This window comes from Dendropsophus ebraccatus, chromosome 11, assembly GCF_027789765.1.
Source record: "Dendropsophus ebraccatus isolate aDenEbr1 chromosome 11, aDenEbr1.pat, whole genome shotgun sequence".
NCBI lineage: Eukaryota > Metazoa > Chordata > Amphibia > Anura > Hylidae > Dendropsophus > Dendropsophus ebraccatus.
In genome coordinates, this window is record NC_091464.1 from 52032558 (window position 1) to 52042066 (window position 9509).

Consider the following 9509-nt stretch of genomic DNA (forward strand, 5'->3'; position numbering starts at 1 on the left):
CCCGCCCCGGCCTCAGGTTGGCAGCCCCCGCCCGGCCCCCTCGCTCAGCGGCACCCGACGCCCTCCCACCCCCGGACCTCAGGTTGACGGCCCCCTCACCCAGCGGCACTCTGTGCCATTAGCCCCCATTAGTGGCCATCTAGGTTGCAGAAGTATAACCCCCATCATGCCCTGCTGACAGGTCATGATGGGAGTTGTACTTCTGCAACCTGGATGGCCACAGGCTGCAGAAGTACAACTCCCATCATGACCTGTCAGCCGGGCATGATGGGAGTTGTACTTCTGCAAGCTGTGACCATCACGTTTGCAGAACTACATCTCCAATCATGACCTGTCAGATAGGCATGATGGGAGTTGTACTTCTGCAAGCTGTGGCCATCCAGTTTGCAGAACTACATCTCCCATCATGACATGACCTGTCAGACGGGCATGATGGGAGTTGTACTTCTGCAAGCTGTGGCCATCCAGTTTGCAGAACTACATCTCCCATCATATCCTATTTTTACTTCTTCCATCAGGAAATCCTGAAGGTTTTTCCTGATGGTTTCCTGATGGTAAAAACGGATTACTGTCAGGAAATCCTGATACTTTCCTGATGACATTTGAGGCCTCCTGATCAGGATTTTCTGACAGTAAAAACTGACACGGACGTGTGAAGGGGGCCTAATAAAAGTTTTAATCCCCCCTTTTCCCATTTTATAAATAAAAATAAATAAATAAAAATAAATAAGTAAATAAACATGTTTGTTATCGCCGCATGCGTAATCGCCCGAACTATTAATTTATCACGGTAAATGGTGTAAGCGCAAAAGTGCAAAAAGCGCATTTTTGTTTACATCAAATGCAGAAAAAAATTTATAAAAATTGATCAAAAAGTTGCATATACGCAAACAAGGTACCAAAAGAAAGAGCTGATCATGGCGCAAAAAATTACACTTCACACAGCTATGGGTCATGTAGCATCACATTTCCTTAGTGTTATAGCGATTTTTTGAGTGATTGGTTTTCTTTAAAAAAAAAAACAACAACTTCATAATACCCTTTAACATTGTTTCCAATGGCTCCTTATCCTGGGTATGGTTCCTTGTCTTCCATCCAGTCTATTGTTTCCTCATTGTCACAGTTCCCTTTGTTTCAACCAGTCTCCCACTCAGGACCTCCTCTTTTCCACACAGAACTGGATCTCTTAGGCTGCATTCATATGTTCAGTGATTTTCCCGGTCCGTGATTGTGGTCCGGTAACTATCACCGTCATCCATGCAAAACAGTCAGTTTTTCATCCGTTTTGCATCCATGTCTGTTTTTTTCACAGATCGGTTTTACAGCATTTTAAATTACATTGATTACATCACATCTGTGTACATCTGTGAAAAACCCGGATCTCATTGATTTCTATGAGGAATCTGTTCCGTGCTTCTTTTCCGAGTAAGGACATGTCCTATTTTTAAACTAAACGGATCCGTGAAATCACATAACGTCTGAATAGCCCAATAGAAAGCAATGGACTGTAAAATTGTCCGCGCGCACAGATCCGTGAGCACAGACAACTTCCCGGAACGTGTCAATGCAGCCTTAAAGGAAAATTATCAGCAGGTTAGAGGCACCTATAGCACATGGGGCACTGAAGATGAAGGTAGGTTTCTTACCTTGATCCTTGGTGCAGCTTTCATGTACCTTGTGGTTTAATGGATATGCTAATGAGGCCATTTGGTGCACTGGAGGCAGGACTACCCCCCTCAGTGCACCAATCCAGACCCGCCCCTTCTAATAAATACGGCGGCTGCGCTCTGCAGTAACATCACTCCAGAACTCATCACTGCAGGGCACCGGATGAGTTTTGCTTGGAAACCCTCAGTCCTGGTGACATGTACCACCTACCTAAACATTATTGCAGACCCAGTTTAACCACTCATGGAAACTAGAGAAGCACTCATCTAAAAGAAGCAAAGCACATCATTTGATCTGCGCTTTGCTCATCAAGCCACCGGCCTCCCTGCCGCTCCTCCCAGGATGTCGGGAAAAGCTGGATCCAATCCTGGAAGAGCGTGTCAGGAGGCGGAGCAGCGCTGAAAGGATGGCGTCTTTTTTATGCATGCGAGCAGGGTCTTCACTCTTAAAGAATAATTATATGTATATCTCTGTATTGTCTGATCTTTGCCTGTGTATGTACCCCCAGAATTGTGAAGTGCTGCGGAATCTGGTGGCACTATATAAATAAAAATTATATATATATATATATATATATAAACAAACTGAACCTGACCAAAAAAGCCACCAAAGGGCTCAATAAAGAAGCATACAAAAAAAGTATACAAAAAGCATTGCTGGAATAGCATTTCCTATTTCTTTATTGATTCCCTGCTATTCTGGATGCAGAGTTTTTTAAAAAAAACCTCTTGTCATCCATGATGTTGTTATTAATGGAAAAACATCTTGTCTGAAACCGCCCTTACATGCACATTAAAAGACATCCCAGGCAGCACTGTTCTTATTTATGAGGACTCTATGAAATCTAAAGCCAGGAGCAGCAGCCCAGCATTATGGCCTATAAAGCACAGACTTTCACATGACCCCTGTACAAATGTCTGCACATGGTAAATTATAAATGCACCATAGGACAGAATTCTATAGAACCTTCCATCTCATCCTTGTAGATCCTGTACTATTTGTGATCCTTGCTGCATTGTCCTTCATTATAAATCCTCTGATGCAGAAGGTCACTGTAACAGGAAATCATTGGTACACAGTGCCAGATGGTAAGTAATCATGGTGACAGTGGTCAGCCGCACCTTTAACCTCATCAATGGTGTGTTTGGGGTCATTGCTATGTATCATAAGATTATTATGCATCATGAATACAAAAGTTCTGACATATCCTCTTCTCTTGAAATAATGTTATACTGAGGTATATTCCACCTTTAAGGCTAGGTTCACACTATGTAAATATGCTGGCCGCTTTTACAATAATGGCCGTCATTGCACAAATAACATTTGTCATTATTGAAATAACACACATTATTTGCACAATGACGTCCACTGTTATGAATCACAGTCAGCATTTTTACATAGTGTGAATCTAGCCAATATACTGTTTTATTGTTCTACTGATTGCCATCAACATAAGTAAATGTAATATATGCGTGGACACTATGTTGTGCCATATACTGACTGTGTCTAATGTCCACCTACATGAACTTCTAACGCTACATGTTTGTTGGACACATTACCCAGGAAACTGCACCTTATTGTTGTTAAATTATGTTATATTCCTATTGTGCAGTTCTCCATTGACAATACCTGTACAAGTATAATGTGTCATTAATATTGTGTGTGTACTCTGCTACCACCTAGTGGTCATTCTGTAACATTGTCGGAGCAAGTCACATGCACTAGTTAAAGCGACTCTGTACCCACAATCTTACCCTCTCAAACCACTTGTACCTTCGGATAGCTGCTTTTAATCCAAGATCTGTCCTGCAGTCCGTTCGTCAGGTGATGCAGTTATTGTCCTAAAAAAATACTTTTTAAACTTGAAGCCCGTGCCAAACGGGAGTATCTGTGCCCTAACTTTGCACACCCTCTCTGTCCCTCCTCCCCGCCCTCCTCATCATTAGGAATGCTCCAGGCAGATTGCCTCCTATTCCCCACCTGTGGCACCCCCGCACATGGGCTGGATCGTTAAGGACCTGCAGTGTTCAGCATGGAGAAAATGTTTCAGTGGCATTCCTAATGATGAAGAGGGTGGGGAGGAGGGACGGTGGGGTGGTGCAAAGTTCGGGCACAGATACTCCCGTAGGGCACGGGGCTTTAAATTTAAAATTAGTTCTTTAGGACAATAACTGCATCACCTGCCAAACGGACCACAGGACAGATCTTGGATTAAAAGCAGCTATCTGAAGGTACAAGCGGTTTGGGGGGGGGGGGGGTCAGATTGTGGGTACAGAGTCACATTAAAGGGATACTCCAGAGAAAGAAAATGTTTTTAGATCAACTGGTGACAATAAGTTATACAGATTTGTTAATGACTTCCAGTGCTTATCAGCTGCCAGGGGCGTAACTAGAAACGTTTAGGCCCCAGAGCAAACTGACCAGAAACCCGTCAAGTGTAGTCATAACATTTAACATTTAATTGCAAGTGCTCTTCAGGGGTGCTTGCAGTTAAACTGACATTTGCAGCACCCAGGAGGCCTGCTCGATCACCAAGTGTTGCAAATGATGACGGCTCAGTTGTCGGCTTCATCTCCGCTGCAGGGAGTCGAATTCTGTAGACTGCTCCCTGGAGTGGAGATGAAGGGACTGAGTGCGCGCTCCCACTATGCTCTGTGCTCCTGCACGCTTCGGGGGCTCCTGACATCTGGACATCCCGCTCAGCCAATCAGTGCACTGCCCTGCCACAGCCACTGATTGGCTGAGCAGGACGTCCAGGTGCCGGAAGTCACAGAAGAAGCTGAAGAGTGGAACAGGTAATGTATGCTCCAGCCAACGGGGGTTAAGGAGGTTGTCACTTACATACTCAAAGCGGGATGTCAAGCCTGCTGCGAGTATGTATTCTCATTGAAAATGGCAGGCAAGGGATCCCCAGCAGATTTAGGATGAAATCCGCTGCCGATCAGTTACATGTGAAACTGGCCTTACTGTAGATTTGAAAAAAATTTGTGATCTTCCGCAGCTTCATAAAATTCAGTAACTTTATTCAACGTCACAAAACATAAAATAACAAGTGATTTAAAAGACACGCCGACGCGTTGCAGGGTGAGAACCCCTTAATCATGGCAATCATAGTAAGGTTACAACTGGTTTAAATACAGATCGGATGTGACGTTAGACTGGAAAGGAACGCCCAACAAGGCTGAATGCACCTGTGCGTCCGACTCCGGTAAGTCACATGACTGATTTACAATTCAAATGAAATATAAAGACAAACTTTAATATGAGAAAAGAAAAGTAACACAAAAGTGTGCACCAAAAAAACTATTTCAATAAATATAAGTCAGTTCTATAATTTAACCCTTTCGGGAACCTAGTGTTGAGGTTAAGGATCCACAGCGCCTCCCTTTTCCTAACCATGCGTGTCCAGTCACCCCCGCGTTTGGGTCTGTTGACCCTTTCAATCGCGGAAACTTTTAGGCTACTCGTATCCCCTCCATGACACTCAACATAGTGTCTAGCAAGGCCCGAAAGTGAACGGGTGTTGATGGATGAAGAGGATATTTTAATGTCAGATAGGTGTTCTCCAATACGTGTTTTGAGTTTCCTGATACTAGACCCCACATACTGCAAATCACACTGCGTGCAGTGCGCAACATACACGATGTGGGATGAATTGCAGTTAGTGAAGGATCGAATCCTGAAATCGCGACCCGTACTGGATGACACCACTGACTGTTTTTTGGTTACAAAGCGGCACATACCGCATCGCGGTGCCGCACATGGAAAAAAGCCCGTGGTTTTAAGCCAATTTTGTGTATACGGCTGTGGACTATTGCCAATATCACTTGGGGACAGGAGATTGCCCAGAGTTTGACCTCTCCGTGCAACATATCTCACTCTGTTATTCAGGATCTGTTCACACTTGGGATCACAAAAAAGTAAAGGTAAGTATTTTTTTATGATGTTACGTATGTCATTATATTGTGGGCTATAGTTTGTGGAGAAGGTGATGTCACATTTATCCTTGTCATTTTTGTTTTTATTCGTCTCACCAATATGTGGATTAACACCTCTATCTTGTAAATGGTATTCCCTATCCCTCTGCTCTGCTATATATCGAGCCCTTTTAATGACATGGTTTTTATATCCTCTGGCCAAGAGTCTCGATTCTAGATGTTGTGCACCCATTAAATAACCCGCACGATCTGAGCATGTGCGGATAAGTCTAATGAATTCTCCAATAGGGAGATTCTTAGTTACATGGGGAGGATGACTGCTACGGGCGTGCAACAAGCCATTGCCTGCAGTAGGCTTGCGGTACAAATCAGTGACAATTTTTCCATCATTAAGGTGCAATTTAACATCCAGAAAGGAAATGGACTTAGGCTCAAATTGTGCCGTGAATTTTAAATTAAGAGTGTTAGCATTGAGATAACGCACTAGATCTGTAGCCTGGCTCTCTGACCCTTGCCAGACTAGGAGGAGGTCATCGATATAGCGCCCATACCAGGTGATGACACCTAAATATGGGTTATGGGCGCTATACAGAACGACCTCCTCCCAGTAGGCCATGTATAGATTGGCCAGGGATGGTGAGAAACTAGCGCCCATCGGGCAGCTGTCACACGCTTCCTTCTGACTAATAATTTTTTCCAATTTCTTGATGTTTTTTATTTGCAGATACTTGGCTGCCCGATGGGCGCTAGTTTCTCACCATCCCTGGCCAATCTATACATGGCCTACTGGGAGGAGGTCGTTCTGTATAGCGCCCATAACCCATATTTAGGTGTCATCACCTGGTATGGGCGCTATATCGATGACCTCCTCCTAGTCTGGCAAGGGTCAGAGAGCCAGGCTACAGATCTAGTGCGTTATCTCAATGCTAACACTCTTAATTTAAAATTCACGGCACAATTTGAGCCTAAGTCCATTTCCTTTCTGGATGTTAAATTGCACCTTAATGATGGAAAAATTGTCACTGATTTGTACCGCAAGCCTACTGCAGGCAATGGCTTGTTGCACGCCCGTAGCAGTCATCCTCCCCATGTAACTAAGAATCTCCCTATTGGAGAATTCATTAGACTTATCCGCACATGCTCAGATCGTGCGGGTTATTTAATGGGTGCACAACATCTAGAATCGAGACTCTTGGCCAGAGGATATAAAAACCATGTCATTAAAAGGGCTCGATATATAGCAGAGCAGAGGGATAGGGAATACCATTTACAAGATAGAGGTGTTAATCCACATATTGGTGAGACGAATAAAAACAAAAATGACAAGGATAAATGTGACATCACCTTCTCCACAAACTATAGCCCACAATATAATGACATACGTAACATCATAAAAAAATACTTACCTTTACTTTTTTGTGATCCCAAGTGTGAACAGATCCTGAATAACAAAGTGAGATATGTTGCACGGAGAGGTCAAACTCTGGGCAATCTCCTGTCCCCAAGTGATATTGGCAATAGTCCACAGCCGTATACACAAAATTGGCTTAAAACCACGGGCTTTTTTCCATGTGCGGCACCGCGATGCGGTATGTGCCGCTTTGTAACCAAAAAACAGTCAGTGGTGTCATCCAGTACGGGTCGCGATTTCAGGATTCGATCCTTCACTAACTGCAATTCATCCCACATCGTGTATGTTGCGCACTGCACGCAGTGTGATTTGCAGTATGTGGGGTCTAGTATCAGGAAACTCAAAACCCGTATTGGAGAACACCTATCTGACATTAAAATATCCTCTTCATCCATCAACACCCGTTCACTTTCGGGCCTTGCTAGACACTATGTTGAGTGTCATGGAGGGGATACGAGTAGCCTAAAAGTTTCCGCGATTGAAAGGGTCAACAGACCCAAACGCGGGGGTGACTGGACACGCATGGTTAGGAAAAGGGAGGCGCTGTGGATCCTTAACCTCAACACTAGGTTCCCGAAAGGGTTAAATTATAGAACTGACTTATATTATATTTATTGAAATAGTTTTTTTGGTGCACACTTTTGTGTTACTTTTCTTTTCTCATATTAAAGTTTGTCTTTATATTTCATTTGAATTGTAAATCAGTCATGTGACTTACCGGAGTCGGACGCACAGGTGCATTCAGCCTTGTTGGGCGTTCCTTTCCAGTCTAACGTCACATCCGATCTGTATTTAAACCAGTTGTAACCTTACTATGATTGCCATGATTAAGGGGTTCTCACCCTGCAACGCGTCGGCGTGTCTTTTAAATCACTTGTTATTTTATGTTTTGTGACGTTGAATAAAGTTACTGAATTTTATGAAGCTGGGGAAGATCACGAAATTTTTTTCTTATCATGGATGATTCGGGCTGCAGTCTCCAGCATTAGTACCCGCGAGCTTCTATATCACGGAGATCCATATATCAGGTGAAGCAAGGCTATATGGGTGAGCTGACAACTTTCTACCGGTTCCATTGCTCTTACTGTAGATTTACCAAGCACATCTGCTGGAAGTTTGTTCCAGGCATCTACTATTCTTTCAGTAAAGTAATATTTTCTCATGTTGCTTCTGATCTTTTGCACATCTGACATTTTAAAAAGCATTAAATATACAAACAGTACGTAGTGAATGTAACCAACCATGTATAGGTATACAAAAATAAAGTATACCACGATCAAGCTACAATAACCAAACAGAAATGCACTAAAACATATCCTTTAACTCTCATGTTTATTAGCCCTACAAATAATCACAAAATGTGAAATACAAAAGCTGTATATCCCATAGTGGCTATAATGATACACACATAGGATGCATCATTAGTGTCAATACATGGCAAATTTCATCAAATACGACAGAATTATATATCAAAAAATATTTTAAAAATGTAGAAATAAAAAAGCCATTTCAATGGAATGGACACAATGACTTGGCAACTGTGGTACACTGGATGTTTGCTTGTGAAAATCTGGCAAATGATTTCATCTGAAGCAAGATCCTCATCCTATGTGGGCACTGTGAGGCTGGCACCATTCCTGAGGGTACTGTACAGCACCATTCCTGAGGGTACTGTATGCTGATATTTCTGTGCTTACTGTAGGGCGTTATTGCTATGGTCACTGTGAGAGACTATTTCTGTGATCTTGTGTATAGGACTTTTTTTCTGGGCACTTGGATATTACTAATGGTGCGTTTACACAGAGAGATTTATCGGATAGATCTTTGAAGCCAAAGCCAGGAACAGATTATAAACAGGGTCATTAAGGAAAGACTGAGATTACACCCCTTTTCAAATCCATTCCTGGCTTTGGCTTAAAAAAAATCTGTCAGATAAATCTCTCTGTGTAAACACACCATAAGGATCTCATGTGTTGCACACCCTTTACATTGGTCACTGTAATGCTGCGTTTACACAGAGCGATAATTCGCCCGATCGTACGATTAACGATTTCGAAGTAACAATTTTTTTTTATAACGATCAGCGTTTAGACGGAACGATATATCGTACGGAAAAATCGCTTTGAGATTTGTTTTGCGATCGCTTAAGTCTATCTCACACATAGGTTAAATCGGTGAACGACTGCTTACACGGAACGATCTGCGAATTTTTTGCGAACGACGATTTAAGAACATGTTGTAAGATCAAAATGAACGATTTCTCACTTGTCTTTTGATCGTTTGCTGCGTTTACACGTACGATTATCGTTTGAATTCGATAGTTATCGTGCAAATTCGAACAATAATCGTTCCATGTAAACGCAGCATTAAACATTTGTCTATGGCTAGGTTCATACAACGTTCTTTTTAAGTAAAGAACAGACACTGATTGCAATTGCCTCAGCGTCCGTTCTTTACTGCAGGGGCGGCATTGCATTGAAGTCAATGCCACC